This window comes from Thalassophryne amazonica, chromosome 14, assembly GCF_902500255.1.
Source record: "Thalassophryne amazonica chromosome 14, fThaAma1.1, whole genome shotgun sequence".
NCBI lineage: Eukaryota > Metazoa > Chordata > Actinopteri > Batrachoidiformes > Batrachoididae > Thalassophryne > Thalassophryne amazonica.
The window spans coordinates 91,424,625-91,446,409 of NC_047116.1; the positions used below are offsets into that span (position 1 = coordinate 91,424,625).

Consider the following 21,785-nt stretch of genomic DNA (forward strand, 5'->3'; position numbering starts at 1 on the left):
TTCTGACCGTGGTTGGCCTGTTCTGTGGGAAACACCCCCCTGCAGAAAGACACCGGTTCTTATTTCTGCTCCTTTACACATTGATCATTAATTAATGTAATGTCACATCTGATTGAATGAGCTTAGTCGCCTATCGGGGTCCCTGATCAATCTGTGAGCATTTTAATTTCAACATGGAAAATTGCATGCCAAAATATCAAAGAGTAATGCCGTGGGCTCCTGCCTTCTCTGCACAGGGAGGTTATTCCTTATTTGCCAGAAACACTCCTTTTTGATGATAAGATCACATTCAGCCACTATTTAAAAGCACAAGTAAAGCTTTCCTTTCCCCTGCAGTATCACCTCTGTGCCATTTCTCTATGCCTGCTTTCCATCCCGCAAACACAAACGATGATTAGGTGTATATGGATTAAAAGCCTCCCAGCTCAGTCTGGTTTATGGATTGCTTATGTTAAGAGGGAGAGCAGAAATCAATGGAGGCTGCACACAACAAGCAGATCAAATAAGGTATTAAATTTAACAAGAATGCAATACCACAATTATTCTTTTCTTTATGTGTGTGCTGCTCTGCCCATGTGTATGCAGGCAGCGGTGTGTGTGTGTGGGTGGCACAACGGTTCCTATCAAGTCTCAATGTAACGTATACATAACACCTTTGTGAGTTGACAGATTAGCAACAAACAAACACATCTACTTCAGAAGCTGCAGCCTCACATATTTCAATTATCCTTCCAAACAACAGGCACAACAGATTTCTTTGTAAACGAACTCTGAAAGCTGGATCTTCCTAAGTGATGGCACCTGCAGAGGATATATGATGGATGATTCAGCTACTGTCATGGCAACGCTGACAGTTTCCAATTTCAGCAATCCAGTAAGTTCATATTTAGGAGGGGAGCTATGTGAGCGCAGTTATTTATCGGTTTTAAGTCGTATTTTACCAAGATCACTCTCGGCTTTTGGATTTATTGCTGTTTTTATCAAGGTCAAGGTTCATTTAGTGTCATTCCAGCATGTAATACACAGAAGGAACAAAATTCTGTACTCAAGGCACAGTGAAGGCATGAAAGTACACTAAAAAAATGGCTCTTTGGATGAAAAATTGTATCTATTTATTATTATTACTATTATTACACTTGAAAACCACAGTCCATTTTGATAAACATTGAAGTTCCCCTTTAACAAATGATAATTAACACTGGTGATTTGCTGTGAAGTTTTAACTGTACTACCACTCATGCACAAATATTTAGTAAACTTGCCTTAAAACTATTGTATCTTTTTTTAAACTAAAGGCTCATGCGAACATGCCACGCCCGATACACAAAATGCTTCTAAAAGCTCCCTCAGGATCACCACAGCAGGTGATTTGGCACAAGTTTTACACTGGATGCCCTTCGTGGTACAACGTCACGTTACATGGAAAATGGGCAGGGTGGGGCTTGAACCCAGAACTTCCGCAGTGGAAAGCGCATCACTTGGCCAGCACCTCTGCCCATAAAATCCTTGGAATTCAAGAGACTTCCAGATAATCCTGCAGACTGCCACATGTGGGTAAATCAGCGCTCTTTCATGAGACGGGTGAATTACTAAAAATAACACCCTGAATTTTTTTTTTTTTAAGAATAACAACCAACTCTGTAAGAAGAACAGAGAAGAAAGCCTACAATGGTTTACAGCTTCAAAAAGTGGTTGTTGTAGAAGAGGAGCAGGAGATTTTGTTGTAGTCATCCCAGTAAGCTCAGTATCTTCTGTAGCACAAACACAAGTCTGTACTCTGCAGTTGTTGTTACAAGACATCTTATGTGCAGGGTTAAGGCTGAGGTTGGAGAGATGGTGCTATGACATCATTGTTTCACAAAGACTGTGCATTGGTTGTACAACCCCAATTCCAGTGAAGTTGGGACGTTGTGTAAAAATGTAAATAAAAACAAATACCCTGATTTGCAAATCCTCTTCAACTTATTCAATTGAATACACCAAAAGACAAGATTAATGTTCAAACTGATAAACTTTATTGTTGTTGTGCAAATATTTGCTCATTTTGAAATGGATGTCTGCAACACGTTTCAAAAAATGGGACAGTGGTATGTTTACCACTGTGTTACATCACCTTTCCTTCTAACAACACTCAATAAGCGTTTGGGAACTGAGGACACTAATTGTTGAAGCTTTGTAGGTGGAATTCTTTCCCATTCTTGCTTGATGTACGACTTCAGTTGTTCAACAGTGTTGCTCCAAAACCTGGATGTACCTTTCAGCATTGATGGTGCCATCACAGATGTGCAAGTTGCGCATGCCATGGGCACTAACACACCCCCATACCATCACAGATGCTGGCTTTTGAACTTTTCGCAAGCAACAATCCGGATGGTCTTTTGTCCAGAGGACACGACATCCAAGATTTCCAAAAACAATTTGAAACGTGGACTCATCAGACCACAGCACACTTTTCCACTTTGCGTCTGTCCATTTCAAATTAGCTCGGGCCCAGAGAAGGCGGCGGCGTTTCTGGATGTTGTTTATGTATGGCTTTCACTGTGCATAGATGTAGCGACGAACTGTGTGTTAACTGACAATGGTTTTCTGAAGTGTTCCTGAGCCCACGCAGTAAAATCCTTTACACAATGATGTCGGTTTTTAATGCAGTGCCGCCTGAGGGATCAAAGGTCACAGACATTCAATGTTGGTTTTTGGCCTTGTAGAAAGTTCTCTAGATTCTCTGAATTTTCTGATTATATTAGGGTCATAATTGGGGTCAGAGGCAGACATCTTCGGGTTATGTGCTGTTTTGGAATCTAGCTGTTCTTGTCTTCCTTGAAAGTCTCTTGTGAGATGGAAGATGTTTAAATCAGCAGCTGCCTGGGTGGGCATGGTCTCTTAAAATCTGAAGGCCTTTCTTTTCATTTTAGAAGCCATACGCAACACCTTAAAGAAACATTCCCAAACCAGGCACTTATTTCAGAGGTAAGGATGCTCTCTACTGCTGCTTGAAAAAGTGCACTAAGCCTTTTCTAGACTTACCCTATTTTTATGCAGTCTTAAAAATAAAAGTTTCTAATGAGGCTTCTTCAGAATAGTAATTATGACCCCATTTCCAGCTGAAAGTGATCATCACTCCTGAAATCTTGGAGCTGTCCACCTTGCACTTGAGTGCCATTGATGAACAAGTGTAAGTGTACTTCCTGGCTCCTACTGAAGACTGAACTCACAACTGTTGCATCATCAGTGAATAGAAACAGACTGACTGACTCAAAGTGAGAACTTTGGGTACAGTGGAAACAGGAGAGGATAAAAAATACCCTTGCAGTGCCACGGTGCAGACAGTTAAAGGTCTCGATAATCTATTGTTGAACATAACCACTTGCACCTTAAGGTCCCACAACACATGGATTGTTCAACTCCTATATGAAGGAGCTTGTTGTACAGTCTGGATGGGAGAATAGCATTAAAAGCTGAACTGTAATTGAAAAACACAAGCCTTGCAATGGTACCAGAGACCTCTAGGTTTTGGGAAATTGAGTATACAACCCCTGGCAAAAATTATGGAATCACCGGCCTCAGAGGATGTTCATTCAGTTGTTTAATTTTGTAGAAAAAAAGCAGATCACAGACAGACACAAAACTAAAGTCATTTCAAATGGCAACTTTCTGGCTTTAAGAAACACTATAAGAAATCAAGAAAAAAAGATTGTTGCAGTCAGTAACGGTTACTTTTTTAGACCAAGCAGAGGAAAAAAATATGGACTCACTCAATTCTGAGGAATAAATTATGGAATCACCCTGTAAATTTTCATCCCCAAAACTAACACCTGCATCAAATCACATCTGCTTGTTAGTCTGCATCTAAAAAGGAGTGATCACACCTTGGAGAGCTGTTGCACCAAGTGGACTGACATGAATCATGGCTCCAACACGAGAGATGTCAGTTGAAACAAAGGAGAGGATTATCAAACTCTTAAAAGAGGGTAAATCATCACGCAATGTTGCAAAAGATGTTGGTTGTTCACAGTCAGCTGTGTCTAAACTCTGGACCAAATACAAACAACATGGGAAGGTTGTTAAAGGCAAACATACTGGTAGACCAAGGAAGACATCAAAGCGTCAAGACAGAAAACTTAAAGCAATATGTCTCAAAATCGAAAATGCACAACAAAACAAATGAGGAACGAATGGGAGGAAACTGGAGTCAACGTCTGTGACCGAACTGTAAGAAACCGCCTAAAGGGAATGGGATTTACATACAGAAAAGCTAAACGAAAGCCATCATTAACACCTAAACAGAAAAAAAAGGTTACAATGGGCTAAGGAAAAGCAGTCGTGAACTGTGGATGACTGGATGAAAGTCATATTCAGTGATGAATCTTGAATCTGCATTGGGCAAGGTGATGATGCTGGGACTTTTGTTTGGTGCCGTTCCAATGGGATTTATAAAGATGACTGCCTGAAGAGAACATGTAAATTTCCACAGTCATTGATGATATGGGGCTGCATGTCAGGTAAAGGCACTGGGGAGATGGCTGTCATTACATCATCAATAAACACAAGTTTATGTTGATATTTTGGACACTTTTCTGATGTTTAAGGATGATGAAATCATTTTCAAGAAGATAATGCATCTGCCATAGAGCAAAAACTGTGAAAACATTCCTTGCAAAAAGACACATAGGGTCAATTTCATGACATAGGGTTAATGTCAATGAGCAGATCTGATATGATGCAGGTGTTAGTTTTGGGGATGGAAATTTACAGGGTGATTCCATAATTTATTCCTCAGAATTGAGTGAGTCCATATTTTTTTCCTCTGCTTGGTCTAAAAAAGTAACCGCTACTGACTGCCACAATCTTTTTTTCTTGATTTCTTATAGCGTTTCTTAAAGCCAGAAAGTTGCCATTTGAAATGACTTTAGTTTTGTGTCATGTCTGTGATCTGCTTTTTTTCTACAAATTAAACAACAGAATGAACATCCTCCGAGGCCGGTGATTCCATAATTTTGCCAGGGGTTGTAGGTATAAATATTATGCACCATAAGTTTTGGAAAGGGGTTCTCCACAGAGATCAACTACTACTTTTGATTGCTGGCAAGGTAGCTTAATGAAAACAACCAGGGTTAGTATTATAATAAGATAACATAAGATAAGATAATGATAATGAAAATGAGCACAACATTGACCCATGAATTTTATGCTGGTTTATAGATTTTTTTAACTAACAGAGCTCAGCGGTTAGAGTCAGTGACGTTTTATCTGATGCTCTGATTTCTTCCACTGGTTCACCACAGGGTTGTGTCCTTTCACCTCTTTTATTTGTTCTATATACTAACATGTGTCAAAGTCAACATCAATGACTTACTGTTAAATTTTCTGATGATTCTATCATTGTGTCACTTTTAAATTCAGATGACCATGGCCCTGTGGTGTCAGATTTTATCTGATGTAAATCGTCCTTTTTAGATATCATGAACAAAACTAAAGAGATGTTAACTGATTTTAGGAAAAAGCAGGATGACATTTCTCCTGTAGTTATTAATGGACTGGCTGTGGAAGTTGTGCAGAACTATAAGTACCTTGGAACCTGTATAAACAGTGGATTAACCTTTGAGCACCAGATTGACCAGGTATGTAAGAAGCTCACCATGCATGTGCATGCATTTTTACCGTAAACTCAGGCATTTTAATGTGGACAGTACTTTTATGAAGATGTATTATTCCTGTTTTATTGAATTTGTTCTTACTTTTTCTTTTATCTGCTGGTATGGGTTTTTTAAATTTGAAAAACAAAAACCATCTGGATCGTATTATAAATGAGTGCAACAAGATTGCTGCCATCCTGCCATCTATATATAAAAACAGATTAATTAAGAAGGCGAGGTTGATCTTGGACGATTCCAGTCACCCCCTGTATGTTGTGTGGGCCGCTGAAGAGGAGGTACTGCTGGCCCACCAGCACCAGAGGGCGCCCTGCCTGGAGTGTGGGCTCCAGGCACCAGAGGGCGATGCCGCATCATGGGAGTAGCCTGGTGACAGCTGTCACCCATCACCAGACACAGCTGTTCCACTCAGCACAGAGGTATATCAGGAGGACGGCGTCTCCACCTCAGTGCCGAGATATCGCCTAAGACTAAGGTAGTATTCTCTGCATTTATATATCGCATAACCAGCTAAACCTGTTAAACCTTTTCAGGACTGGTGACTACAGATAGCTTCATTGTTTGGATAAGTACTCACCTTCCTGCTGTTCTTTGACAAGAGGTGGAGGCGGCTTCTCCCCTCTCCGTTACTGGGTGCGGTCATCCACGCCTGTGTGTTGTTGCTCTCTCCTGCCAGCAGTACCGGATCCGACGAGCGGAGGCAGTGGCCACCTGGGAATTCGGGACTTGGCGGTTCCAGTATTTCCAGGGTTCGGTGGCAGAGGAGATCTGGGTGGTTCCGATGAGACGGACGTCTCCTACCTTCGAGCCTGCCCACACGACACCAGCGGATTCGACCCCAAATTGTGTTTGTTATATTAATTGTGCTGTTTCACAGAAGTAAATCTTGTTATTTACCTTCTCCATTGTCCGTTCATTGCGCCCCCTGTTGTGGGTCCGTGTTCCTACACTTTCACAACAGGATATCTCGGCCAGCGTCATGGATCCCGAGGGGCGTCAACCGGCTGTTGAACGGCCAATGGAAGACCAAGGCGCGGCGGAGGCTTCGGGAGGGTAATCGGTGAGTTGCAGCGGATCCTCACCGCTTTCACCTCTCGGATCGATTTAATGACCGAGCAGCATGTTCTCCTAAACCGCAGGGTGGAGGCTCTCGCCGCACAAGTGGAGGCACGCCCTTCGGGCGCCGCTGCGGCTCTCCCCCCGAGGACCCTGCGCGCGAAAGTGACGTTCCACTGGTCGTTCAACGGTCCCTCCCTCCGTCCCCTGAAGCATACATAAGCCCTCCAGAACCGTACGGAGGCTGTGTGGAGACGTGCGCGGACTTTCTTATGCAGTGTTCGCTCGTCTTCGCTCAGCGTCCCGTGATGTCGCGACTGATGCTAGCAAAGTAGCTTATGTGATAAATCTGCTTCGCGGGGAGGCGCGCTTGGGCTACAGCGCGCTCTGGGAGCAGAACTCACGGCTCCTTCATACATACGATGGGTTTGTACGGGAGCTCAGAACGGTGTTCGATCATCCCAACAGAGGAGAGTCCGCTTCAACCGCACTACTGTCCATACGACAGGGGCGTCGAAGCGCAGCTGCCTATGCAGTCGCCTTCTGCATCGCGGCGGCGAGATCCGCTGGAATAGCACTGCCCTCCGCGCTGCCTTTGTAAACGGACTGTCTCTGGTCCTAAAAGAGCACCTGGTGGCTAAGGACGAACCGCGGGATTTAGATGGGCTCATCGATCTAGTCATACGACTCGACAACCGGTTAGAAGAACGCCGTCGGGAACGAGGCGAAGGGCGTGGCCAGGCACGCGTCGTCCCTCTCCCTTCCGGGTCCGATCGAGCTCCGCCCTCCCCACGCTCCTCTGTCTCTGCGCTCCGTGCGCCTATGGCTCCCCCTGCTGACGAAGCTATGGACACGAGCAGGGCAACATTTAGGGCACCTGGAGCACAAAGGAGGCGGGCCCACGGAGCTTGTTATGTTTGTGGCTCGAGTGAGCATCTCGCAAACGACTGCCCCGAGCGGTTAAACTCCAACGCCCGCCCCTAGAGACTGGGCCAGGGGTGGGCCAAAACATTCACGTGGGACACACCCACATTGCTACACGACTCCCAGTCACGATCCTTTATGAGATTCAACCCTGAAGGCCCCAGCACTGGTGGACACGGGCTCTGAGGGGAATCTGCTTGACAGTAGATGGGCCAGGGAGATAGGGCTCCCTCTGGTGGCTCTTACCTCGCCTGTGCAGGTTCGGGCGCTAGATGGCTCCCTACTCCCACCAATCACACATAAGACACCTCCGGTAACTCTGGTGGTGTCAGGTAACCACCGGGAGGTGATCGAGTTCTTCGTGACTCAGGCCACCTCCCGTGTGGTTTTGGGGTTTCCATGGATGCTAAAGCACAATCCGGATCGATTGGCCGTCCGGGTGTGGTTCAGTGGAGCGAAACCTGCCATCGGGAGTGTCTAGGTTCCTCGGTTCCTCCCGGCTCCCAAGCTAAGGAGGAGGTCCGAGTCCCGCCCAATCTGAAGGCGGTGCCAGCGGAGTACCATGACCTCGCTGACGTGTTCAGCAAGGATCTGGCTCTCACGCTTCCTCCCCACCGCCCGTACGATTGTGCCATTGATTTGGTTCCAGGCAGTGAGTTTCCGTCCAGTAGGCTGTACAACCTCTCACGGCCGGAGCGTGAATCAATGGAGACCTACATCCGGGACTCATTAGCTGCCGGGTTGATCCGGAATTCCACCTCTCCAATGGGTGCTGGTTTCTTTTTTGTGGGTAAAAAGGATGGCGGGCTTCGTCCATGCATTGACTATAGGGGGTTGAACGAAATCACGGTTCGCAATCGATACCCGTTGCCCCTGTTGGATTCAGTGTTCACCCCCTTGCATGGAGCCAATATCTTCACCAAACTTGATCTTAGGAATGCGTATCATTTGGTTCGGATCCGGAAGGGAGACGAATGGAAGACGGCATTTAACACCCCGTTGGGTCATTTTGAGTACCTGGTCATGCCGTTCGGTCTCACTAACGCTCCCCGACCTTCCAAGCGTTGGTAAACGATGTCCTGCGGGACTTCCTGCACCGGTTCGTCTTCGTGTATCTGGACGATATACTCATCTTTTCCCCGGATCCTGAGACTCATGTCCGGCATGTCCGTCAGGTTCTGCAGCGGTTGTTGGAGAACCGCCTGTTTGTGAAGGGCGAGAAGTGTGAGTTCCACCGCACTTCTTTGTCCTTCCTGGGGTTTATAATCGCCTCTAACTCCGTCGCCCCGGATCCGGCCAAGGTTGCGGCGGTGAGAGATTGGCCCCAACCTACAAGCCGTAGGAAGCTGCAACAGTTCCTCGGTTTTGCTAATTTCTACAGGAGGTTCATCAAGGGCTATAGTCAGGTAGTTAGCCCCCTGACAGCCCTGACCTCTCCAAAAGTTCCCTTCACCTGGTCGGATCGGTGCGAGGCCGCGTTCAAGGAGTTGAAACGGCGCTTCTCATCTGCACCAGTTCTGGTGCAGCCCGATCCTAGCCGCCAGTTAGTGGTTGAAGTGGATGCCTTGGACTCAGGGATAGGAGCGGTGCTCTCCCAGAGCGGGAAGACCGATAAGGTCCTTCACCCGTGTGCCTATTTTTCTCGCAGGTTGACCCCCGCTGAACGGAACTATGACGTCGGCAATCGGGAACTCCTTGCTGTGAAAGAGGCCCTCGAAGAGTGGAGACATCTGTTGGAGGGAACAGCCGTGCCATTCACGGTTTTCACTGACCATCGGAACCTGGAGTATATCAGGACCGCCAAGCGGCTGAACCCCAGGCAAGCCCGGTGGTCACTGTTCTTTGGCCGTTTTGACTTCCGGATTACCTACCGTCCCGGGACCAAGAATCAGAGATCGGATGCATTGTCCCGGGTGCACGAAGATGAGGTCAAAACGGAACCGTCGGATCCCCCGGATCCCATCATCCCGGAGTCCGCTATCGTGGCCGCCCTCACCTGGGACGTGGAGAAGACCGTCCGGGAGGCCCTGACCCGTGTCCCGACCCCGGAAACGGACCAAAAAACAGACTATACGTCCCACCAGAGGCTAGGGCTGCAGTCCTGGACTTCTGTCACGGTTCTAAGCTCTCCTGTCACCCAGGGGTGCGAAGGACCGTGGCAGTCGTCCGGCAACGCTTCTGGTGGGCATCCCTGGAGGCCGACATCCGGGACTACGTCCAGGCCTGTACCACCTGCGCCAGGGGCAAGGCCGACCACAGGAAGACCTCAGGGCAGCTACAGCCACTGCCCGTGCCTCATCGCCCCTGGTCCCACATCGGCCTGGACTTCGTCACGGGTCTCCCGCCGTCCCAGGGAAAACCGTCGTCTTCACGATAGTGGACCGTTTCTCCAAGGCGGCCCACTTCGTGGCCCTCCCGAAGCTCCCTACGGCCCAGGAGACAGCGGACCTCCTGGTCCACCACGTCGTCCGTCTGCATGGCATACCATCAGACATTGTCTCCGATCGCGGTCCCCAGTTCACCTCACACGTCTGGAGGAGCTTCTGCCGGGAACTGGGGGCCACGGTCAGCCTCTCGTCTGGGTACCACCCCCAGACCAACGGCAGGCAGAGCGGGCGAATCAAGAACTGGAGCAGACACTTCGCTGTGTGACAGCCGCGCCCCCGACGGCCTGGAGTACCCACCTGGCCTGGATCGAGTACGCCCACAACAGCCAAGTGTCATCAGCCACCGGCCTCTCCCCGTTTGAGGTGTGCTTGGGGTATCAGCCCCCCTTGTTTCCGGTGGTTGAGGGAGAGGTCGGTGTGCCCTCGGTCCAGGCCCACCTACGGAAGTGCCGTCGGTGTGGCGTGCCGCCCGCTCTGCCTTGTTGCAGGCCCGGACGAGGGCGAAGAAACATGCAGACCGGCGGCGAGCCCCGGCCCCCAAGTATCATCCTGGGCAGGAGGTCTGGTTGTCCACCAAGGACATTCCTCTACAGGTCGACTCACCAAAACTCCAGGAACGGTACATCGGACCGTATAAGATCCTCAAGGTCGTCAACCCCGCCGCAGTGAGGCTCCAGCTTCCGGCCTCACTGCGGATACATCCAGTTTTTCATGTTTCCCGGATTAAGCCCCTTCACACCTCACCCCTCTGCACCCCGGGTCCGGCGCCGCCTCCTGCCCGGATCATTGATGGAGCGCCGGCTTGGACTGTCCGCCGGCTCCTTGATGTCCGTCATGGGCCGGGGTTTTCAGTATCTGGTGGACTGGGGGGTACGGACCCGAGGAGCGCTCCTGGGTGAAGAAGGGTTTCATCCTGGACCCGGCCCTCCTGGCCGACTTCTACCGTCGCCATCCGGACAAGCCCGGTCGTGCGCCAGGAGGCGCCCGTTGAGGGGGGGTCCTGTTGTGTGGGCCGCTGAAGAGGAGGTACTGCTGGCCCACCACCACCAGAGGGCGCCCTGCCTGGAGTGCGGGCTCCAGGCACCAGAGGGCGCTGCCGCATCATGGGAGTAGCCTGGGTGACAGCTGTCACCCATCACCAGACACAGCTGTTCCACTCAGCACAGAGGTATATCAGGAGGACGGCGTCTCCACCTCAGTGCCGAGATATCGCCTAAGACTAAGGTAGTATTCTCTGCATTTATATATCGCATAACCAGCTAAACCTGTTAAACCTTTTCAGGACTGGTGACTACAGATAGCTTCATTGTTTGGATAAGTACTCACCTTCCTGCTGTTCTTTGACAAGAGGTGGAGGCGGCTTCTCCCCTCTCCGTTACTGGGTGCGGTCATCCACGCCTGTGTGTTGTTGCTCTCTCCTGCCAGCAGTACCGCCGACGAGCGGAGGCAGTGGCCACCTGGGAATTCGGGACTTGGCGGTTCCAGTATTTCCAGGGTTCGGTGGCAGAGGAGATCTGGGTGGTTCCGGTTCGACTGAGACGGACGTCTCCTACCTTCGAGCCTGCCCACACGACACCAGCGGATTCGACCCAAATTGTGTTTGTTATATTAATTGTGCTTGTTTCACAGAAGTAAATCTTGTTATTTACCTTCTCCATTGTCCGTTCATTGCGCCCCCTGTTGTGGGTCCGTGTTCCTACACTTTCACAACACTGTACCCTGAGTTCACAATGCTTCCATCTGGTCATAGATTTATGTCTAAGAAATGTAAGACCAATAGGTACAAACTCTTTTATTCCCACTGTTATTAGATTTTTAAACACTATCACATGATGGTTTTTAACTAGGTTTTCTTACTATTGAGTTATTATGTTTACTGTGTGGTGAGTTTTCATGGTGAGTTTTTATGCCATATTTAAGATCATGTTATGTTTATGTATGTCCGAATGTGTACTGCTGGCTGCACAACAAATTGCCCCTGGGGGGGCTAATAAAGTCTACTTGATACTTGATACTTGAAGATAAGACTTTACTGATCTCACAGTGGAAAATTCACAATGAGATCATATGAGATCATGCTAACTCTGGATAACATTATCCTTGGATACAGATAACTGTGATTCACACTCTCTATAAATAATGTTAACTGATGGTCTGCCATTAATCAAATACACCATGTCAAATTAAGAACTGTATATTCTAGAGCATAAGCCACACTGAGTATAAGTCACCCCATTACCCTGTATTATCAGTTCTTCAATTTGGGATCTTTGTGTATTGTTGTAGTGTACTTTTACTATCAAATTTATACTTTTATTATTATAACACTTTATTTTGTTTAGTGTTTTGACTCCTGGGAACATCCAAGATAAATAGTTAATATAATTATTATTAATAATGAATGTGATTTTTCATTGCAGGACCTCCCAAACTAGTTTAAAAAAAAGGGAAAACAACCCCCCACCCCCACCCCCCTAAAAAACACACAACTTCTACTCCGGGAAATACAGTAACTGGCCTGTAAGGGCAATGGACACCATTGAAAGTTGATTTTTGGCAGTCATGCCCATCTTATTTTCACCAATAGTTAACATTACCACACATTTGAGCAGCTTTTGTCACCATCTAGCGGGCAATGTGAGTATTTCAGGGCATCTGGTACATTTTCTACTTGAAACCCAAAATTGATTAAAAAAGTCATTTATAAATGTCAGAAATGCATGATTTTTCAGCATGCAGAGCTTTGACCTCCCAGTATTAATGTATAAAAAATTGATTTTGAGAGTTTTATGGTTCTTGAGTTTTAAGATAAAAACGTTTGGGATTTGGACAGAATTTCTCAAACACAATTTACAGCTGTGAACAATATATAGCATAAATACCTAAATCCTCTAAATCTGATGAATTCTGATAAATTTTCATCACTGAATTGTCTTAAAGTTGGTTTCTCACACTTGAACACATTAGCGTTGTTAGTGGTGAAGCATCATGGGTATGAAGTAAAACTCTTAGGGAAAGAATGACTGGAATGTCCTTGAAAACGACCCCCAAAAGCCTGCACGCAGCAACAACGGTATCGACATCCCTTTGTTTTCTTTTACTGTTCAACATCACAAGGACGTGGTTCATGTGACTGACATGATCTTTTAAACTATAGTGGAGAGAAGCCAGCATGGTGAGTTTGCCTCTCTGCTAATTTAATGAATGCTGTATTGTATATTATGCTTATTTTATCCCTCCACTTTAAGCCACTGTATTAGCCGCTGTGTTGGCCCGACAGCTGAATACCATCTTTTGCTTGTGTATTTACGTTGTTGGGTCTGCATTTGTTTCCATTAAACCATTTGTCCAGGAAATACTGCAGCAGGTCACCTGTCACGTTGACACCGTCTGCGCGTTGACACCACACTGCTCTTTCGTTGTTGCTCCATGCCCCCGTCCTCCATTGGTAACTGTGGCATTTCCCTCCTGCAGCAGTGGCAGAGACACAGACTCAGGTCATGAGCAGTGTTTGGTGGATTCAGGCTCCATGAACATGAACCACACACTGATTTTGTCTCACATTCCTAGGATAAGACATGCCGCAAATGTAATGAAACTATGAGGTCTGTTAGAAAAGTATCCGACCTTATTATTTTTTTCAAAAACCATATGGATTTGAATCACGTGTGATTACATAAGACATGCTTGAACCCTCGTGGGCATGCAAGAGTTTTTTCACGCCTGTCGGTTACATCATTCGCCTGTGGGCAGTCTTTGAGTGAGGAGTGGCCCCCCCTCGTCGATTTTTTCATTGTTTAGGAATGGCTCAGAGACTGCTGCTTTGTTTGATCAAAATTTTTTCAAAAACTGTAAGGCACAACTGAGTGGACACCATTCGATAAATTCAGCTGGTTTTCAGTAAAAATTTTAACGGCTGATGAGAGATTTTGGTCTGTTAGTGTCGCTTTAAGGACGGCCCACGGCGCCTGACGGCGATCTGTGCTCCGAGGCGTCGTCGTCTCGCTGTTTCAAGCTGAAAACTTCCACATTTCAGGCTCTGTTCACCCAGGTCGTCGTCAGAGAACAGACAAGTTTCAGAAGAGTTTATGCGGACATTCCACTGTTAAAGGAGATTTTGTAATGAAAGAACGTGCGGGCAGATTCGCATGTCGGGCCGGACCCGACCGCGGGGGGTCGCGACAGGAAAAACATCTCCATTGGAAACCTTAACAGACAAGTTGGAACATGCCCAGCTGTTAAACAATTTCTCAGATACTCACTTGTTGAAAGCCATCAAAAGCCGCCTGAATTTTACAAATGGTTTTCAACACGGAGGTGTTTTTCCTGTCGCGGCGCAGACGGATTTGCGTCGTCATCACGGAACCGACTCTGCGAATTTGCCCGCACGTTCTTTCATTACAAAATCTCCTTTAACAGTGGAATGTCCGCATAAACTCCTCATGCCGACTTCTTCTGAAACTTCTCTGTTCTCTCGACGTCCTGGTGAACAGAGCCTTAAATTAGGAAGTTTTCAGCTTGAAACAGCCAGACGGACGCCACCTCCAACCGCACCGCGCCGATCCGCTTTGTGAGCTGTCCTTAAAGCGAAAGAAACTCCACAACCTCTCATCAGCCGTTAAACTTTTCACCGAAAACCAGCAGAATTTCTCGAATAGTGTCCACTCGGATATCCCTCACAGGTCCAGAAAAAATTTTGATAAAGCAACGCGCGCCATCTCCAGCAGCGTCTCAGACAAAGGATTTCAGCCGAGAGGGCTGGACCAGTGCTCACTCAAAGCCTGCCCACAGGCGAATGACGTCACCAACGCGTGAAAAAACTCACGCATGCGCACGAGAGTTCAAGCATGTCTGGTGTAATTGCACGTGATTCAAATCCATATAGGTTTTTTTTTTTTTTTTTTTATAAAACTGCCAGTTAGTTTTCTAATACACCTCGTAAAAGAGCACACTGTCTGAGATGTGATAAAACGTGGTATTGCCAGACAAAATGAGTTAGTCAAACTTGTGTTGTGTGTGCATCCATCTGCCTTGTCTGTTCCTTTTTTTGTGTTCAATCCTGTCTTTTTCTATATATCCGGTTTATGTGCCCATATCCCCTTTGGTTTTCTGTGTGTGTGTGTGTGTGTGTGTGTGTCCATGGTTTGTGTCTGAGTCTTATGTGTGTGTATGTGAGTGTCCCCTGGTCTCTGTCATCTGTTTGGGGTCCTGTCATATCGGTGCAACCCTGGTTCTCTCTGAGTCTTATGTGTGTGTGTGTTGTGTGTGTGTGTGCCCCCGTGGTTCATGCCTGAGTATATGTGTGTGGTGTCTCTGCTGGTCCTGTCATCCACGTGGGGTCCTGTCATGTATGTGCGGCCCGTGGTTGGTTGGAGGTTGTTTATCAGTTATTCCTCTATTCGTTTACTTAGCCAGCATGTGATTTGCCTCTCTGCTAATTTAATGAATGTGCATGAAAGAAAGGCATTTTCCTGTGTTCGAGTTGATGACTGATTTTGGAAGAGCATAACAACTGATACCTCAGACGTGTTTTTAAATATCAAACCATAATTTCTGCTGAACTCAAAAGGCAAGTAACAAAAAGAAAAACAAAAACAGGAACTATCTTTGACAAAATGTGGTAAGTTAATTAAAATTGCAAATTGATCACAGGGTCCTTATTTCAAATAAATGCCAGTTACCTGACAAACACCAATTTTACAAGCAAATTTAAAAGCAGCTAATTAATTAGGCAAATGAATGAGCTGGCAAGCAGTAGGAGACTTGGTGCCTGAATGTGTAATGAAGGCTTATTATTTAGTTGACAAAAGGGGAGCAGTTGGGAAATGATAATATAGAATCAATTAATATGAAATTACTCACATAACGATAAAAATTATTCAGCTTTCTCACGCAGACTTTGACACAGCGTCCGTTCCAATCTATTTCATGAAGCAAAGGTTCCATTACTTAGAACATTCTGACTGAACAGAAAGTCAGATGTTGGGAACTGTGGCGGCATCATCATCAGCAGTGCATGATTCTACCTCAGTGAAAGTGATAAACATTGGAGAACCAATCTGATGACTTCCACTGTCAGAGAAATGTGGGTGGGACTGTTCACAAGATTTCTGGCTGTTCAGCAACAGATGGAGCAAGTTCCAGAATCAGCACTGTTCTAGTGGATGGGTGAGGGATGGGGGATTGTTTCAGCAATGCAACAACCCTGATCTCCATCAGAATGTGGGTGCTGGACTCCAGGTGGAACCCTCTCTACACTTATGCAATCATTTGACTCTGCATTTGTGGCATCTACTACATCCTTTGGCCAGCTTATTGTTCCTGCAGAGTATCTGGAGAGTGACAGGGTGTACATGTTGATGGGTTGGATCTTATTTCCACCCAAGCTGGTGCATTAGTACTTGCCTTACTCTATAGAGCAGTGTTTCTCACCTTTTCAGACCAAGGACCACTTAACCGATAACAAAAACATGTGGATCATCTAACTCCCCAAATATCCAAAAGGAATCAGGAAAATAGGAACTATGCAACACTTTTACCTTATTTTTACAGTTTTGGAGTAATTTTGGGGGAACTGAATTAAAAAAAAATGTTTTTCAGGACAACTTTGAAAAGTATGCATGTTTTTGTGTCAGGGGTAAAATGATGGAATAGTCTAACAGATGAACTGAAGCAAAGCAAAAATATTCATCAGCTTAAAATAATATACAAAATACATATTTTAAATAATTATCAAGATGAAGTGATGTGGATTAATCGAAGACAGTAATGGCACTGTAAAAAGAAATATTGTTTTGTTATTTTGTTTGTTGTTTTTGATAAGAAAACTGAGCATTGTAAATATACAGTGAGGAAAATAAGTATTTGAACACCCTGCGGTTTTGCAAGTTCTCCCACTTAGAAATCATGGAGGGGTCTGAAATTTTCATCTTAGGTGCATGTCCACTGTGAGAGACATAATCTAAAAAAAAAAAAAAAATCCGGAAATCACAATGATTGATTTTTTTTTTAAATAATTTATTTGTATGTTACCGCTGCAAATAAGTATTTGAACACCTACCAACCAGCAAGAATTCTGGCTCTCACAGACCCGTTAATTTTTCTTTAAGAAGCCCTCTTATTCTGCACTGTTTAACTGTATTAATTGCACCCGTTTGATCTTGTTACCTGTATAAAAGACCCTGTTCACACACTCAATCAATCACACTCCAACCTGTCCACAATAGCCAAGACCAAAAAGCTGTCTAAGGACACAGGGACAAAACTGTAGACCTGCACAAGGCTGGGATGGACTAAAGAACAACAGGCAAGCAGCTTGGTAGAAGACAACAACTGTTATGATTATTTATTAGAAAGTGGAAGAAACACAAGATGACTGTCAATCTCCTTTGGTCTGGGACTCCATGCAAGATATCACTGTGTGGGGTAAGGATGATTCTGAGAAAACTCAGAACTACACAGGAGGACCTGGTCAATGACCTGAAGAGAGCTGGGACCACAGTCACTAAGATTACATTAGTAACACATGATGCTGTCATGGTTTAAAATCCTGCAGGGCAGCAAGGTCCCCCTGCTCAAGACAGCACATATCCAGGCCTGTTTGAAGTTCACAAGTGACCATCTGGATGATCCAGATGAGGCATGGGAGAAGGTCGTGGTCAGATGAGACCAGAATAGAACTTTTTGGAATCAACTCCACTTACCATGTTTAGAGGATGAGAACAACCCCAAGAAAACCATCCCAGCCGTGAAGCATGGGGGTGGAAACATCATACTCTGGGCATGCTCTTCTGCAACAGGGACAGGACGACTGCACCGTATTGAAGGGAGGATGGGGTATCATGTTTTTCAAGATTTTGGCAAACAACCTCCTTCCCTCAGTAAAAGCATTGAAGATGGGTCACGGCTGGGTCTTCCAGCATGACAATGACTCCAAACACACAGCCAGGGCAACTAAGGAGGGGCTCCGTAAGAACCATTTCAAGGTCTTGGAGTGGCCTGGCCAGTCTCCAGACCTGAACTCAATAGAAAATCTTTGGCGGGAGCTGAAACTCCAAACCTGAAAGATCTAGAGAAGATCTGTATGGAGGAGTGGACCAAAATCCCTGCTGCAGTGTGTGAAAACCTGGTGAAAAACTACAGGAAACGTTTGACCTCTGTAATTGCAAACAAAGGCTACTGTACCAAATATTAACATTGATTTTCACAGGTGTTCAAATACTTATTTGCAGCAGTAACATACAAATAAATTATTAAAAAATCATACATTGTGATTTCCGGATTTATTTTTTTTTAGATTATGTCTCTCACAGTGGATGTGCACCTATCAAATGCTTATTTTCTTCACTGTATATATATATATATATATATATATATATATATATATATATATATATATATATATATATATATATATATATATATATATACATGGGAATCCCTCAGTGGCAAGCAAGATTGTCTCTTAATAAATTCCCAGATGGGATAAAAATCTACATCCAGGGTCAATCTAGAGATGCCTGTGGGTTGGTTTGTTTAACGTAGGAATGTCTTTGCACACCCACAAATACACAGTTCTTGACAGATCCTTAGCCTGGTCGGATGACTGGGAAAGCCCAGATGATTGTGGTTTGAGGACTTGCTACAGCCTTCATCTGCTTTCACAGCATTTTGTTTACAAGCCATCACCTCCTCCACTTGATCCGCCATTGAGGCCTTCTTGTTTCACTATGGCCCTGTTAGCCATCTCATGTTCTGGCTTCCTGTTAGGTTACCATAGTGGGCAAAGAGCACACAAGGTCCCCACGATAATGCACCCCAACAAGCAATCCTCTAGTTGATGCATTGCCCAGGTGCCACAATGCGGATGATAAAGTTTATATGTGTGTGTGTGTGTGTGTGTGTGTGTGTGTGTGTGTGTGTGTGTGTGTGTGTGTGTGTGGTGTGTGTGTGTGTGTGTGTGTAAATTGTTTTTGCCTACCTTTGCAGTGTTGGGTCTCAAACACTTGATGTGGGCAGCTTGCTTGGTTCTCCATGACCTGAATGATCACAGCTCTGGAACGGGCTTGGCGACCTGTGGCCTCAAAGCTCCGCCCCTCCAGACAGGTCAGCTGGCAAGAGCTCCATGATGACCATTCAATCAAATGGCAGTCTCCTGAAAGCAAACAGAGAAACAAGATCACTGATGGACAGAATCTCATCAATAACACCGTCAGCCCCCCCCCCCCCCCCCCCCCCCCCCCACAACACACATACTCCAGGGTGGTTTATATTCAGCTCACCAACACAGTTTCAAGGATCATTTTATTGCCTCCCCTGCTAGCTCCTGGAACATTTAAAAAAGATCGAAAACAGCTTCAGTGCACATCTGTGGCTGATAATGTACAAAACGCACAAACAAATTGCTCAGACAGCCCAGTGGGTATTCAGAAGTAATAGACCAACCAGAGTTATAAATTATACAATACAAGCTGTAACCCTGAGACCCACTGTAAAAGTAACAACCAAGACTGAGCCTCCTCTCCGAGGAAAAGCCAAATTCATTCAGCTTGGAAAACTCCGAGCAAATAAAATGTGGTTGTTCTATTTTGTATACTAACAAATGCCTGATCAACACTTGCTTCTTTGAAGGTCAAACATTAATATCATTATGGTCCTTAATGAGATCAGGGTGCAAAGATCATTTTGCTGACTTCAGCCCAATTCTCTGCCCATATCGGTCATTAGTCTATGGATTGACAGGTCTGATTGTATTTCATCTTCACACTGATGCCTCACCGTCACCTTTCTCCTCATGCTGCTAGAGATGCAGAAACACCAACACACTCGCTCACACCCCCACAACTGAGGCTCTGAGGCTAAGGTTGGGCTGAGTGATGAATTAAGGTGAAGATCAGTGGGGAGAGCAAAAGGCAAGCAAAAGTGAGCACAGCAAGATGATGTCTGTTCATAGAAAAGGGATCTCACTTTATGAACCACATGATAGAGCTGCTTCTTCTTCTGAGATAATGATCTTGTTTTTTGTATTCTCTTCTAAAAGCAGAGATGATCAAGTTTGAATATTCTGCCACATTCTGCCACAACTAAAGATGGAAAAGCTGGTAAGCTGGTAAAGTGAGAGGAAAAAGGGAACACAATGAACTGATTCATATCCCGCTCGCTCTACACACTGCCATATAGATGGGCAAGTAAATATACATGTCTCTGTGACGGTATTTTTGAGTAGGTGTGAATTCATTATGAAGTTTAATTTTTTTTGATGATCAATATACGTATGCTTTAGGTCACCCATCTAGGGTTGTAGATTGTTAAGATATACAAGAAAGAATGTTTTTCAGACCGTGGTTTCCTTGACCTTTGATCAAACTACACCAAAATAGAAAATCTCGACGTCTATCTTACACCAAGGATGAAGGAAATCCATCCAGCTGGGATCCCTCAGTTGTAAATAATTACAGGCCTATCTCTACATTATATGATTTTGCTAAAGTTGTACAACATCTTTTAAGTGAGCAACTTCAGGATTTTTTTAGACAATGAATGGTATTTTGTGACATTATCAGTTGGACCTTCAGAAACAGCACAGTACCATTAATGCCATTAATGAGGCGATGAATGATGTTATTGAAGCTTTGGACTGCAAAAAGTATTGTGCTGCTCTTTCCATTGACCTATCAAAAGCTTTCCATGCAGTGGATCAGGACATCTTGCCAGATAGACTGAAATATTAGCTTATCTGAGTGTGCTGTTAAATGGTTTTCTAACTCCTTGTCACCTAGATAGAACACAGTGTGTCCACTTTGCTCGCTGTTTTTATTCTTTCCTCCCTTTGTTGAAAGGTGTACCTCAGGGGTCTCTGCTCTTCACCATATATATATATATATATATATATATATATATATATATATTATATATTATATATATATATATATATATATATATATATATATATATATATATATATATATATATATATATATAAATCTTTGTGATAGGTTATCAAGTGCTGCTTTCCATTTCTATGCAGATGGCACAGTTAACAATTGTTCTTCCCCTTCCATTGTTAAAACACTAGATTTTTTGCAGTCAGCTTTTGAAGCTTTACCCTCTAACTTACACTGGTGTTAAATGTGGATAAGTCAATTTTCTGCTTTTCTCAGACTGCAAAAAGACACCACCCAAACTTCCTAAGATTTCTACTGCTCAGGGGTTGATACTGAAATGGTCACATAAGTATTTAGGAATCTTAATCAATTAGAACTTGTGATTCCAGTTGCATATTGAAAATTTTGTTTCAGAGTTTAAACTAAAATTAGGTTTCTTCTTTAGAAACAAATCCTGTATTTCTCTAAAGGCACTGAAAAACCTGATCTCTGAAACATTTCTTCCTTTGTTGGACTATGGTGACCTGTTTCTTATGAATGTATCCGATCAGTACCTTGTGTTATTGTATCCTGTGTACCATTGTGCGCTGTGTTGCATTACTGGTCTTGGAAATTGTAAATCTCTCTTTGGTTTGATGCTTTCATTCCTATGTTCATATATGGTTCAGAACCTAAATCCTCATGTCCTGCACTCATGTGATATTGTTCAAATGTTAGTCTCCAGAGTCAGAACTGCACTTGGTAAAAAAAAGCCTTGAAATACACTGCTCCCTTCTCCTGGACTAACGTACAGGAGGAGCTGAAACTGTCAGAATTGATCACGATGAGGGCATTTAAATCAGTTTTTAAAAATCAAGAAGACGACACCATTGGTCAGTGCGAAT

The 21,785-nt window shown here is 44.9% G+C and overlaps 1 long non-coding RNA gene across 1 annotated transcript; it reads right to left on the bottom strand.

The window, feature by feature from the left end:
- Nucleotides 1-10: 10 nt before the first annotated feature.
- On the bottom strand, nt 11-19,169 carry LOC117524896. The gene is made up of 3 exons (XR_004564895.1): nt 18,999-19,169; nt 13,391-13,486; nt 11-39 (listed from the first exon to the last, which is right to left on the bottom strand). It is a non-coding gene; the product is annotated as an uncharacterized LOC117524896 (long non-coding RNA).
- Nucleotides 19,170-21,785: the final 2,616 nt, after the last annotated feature.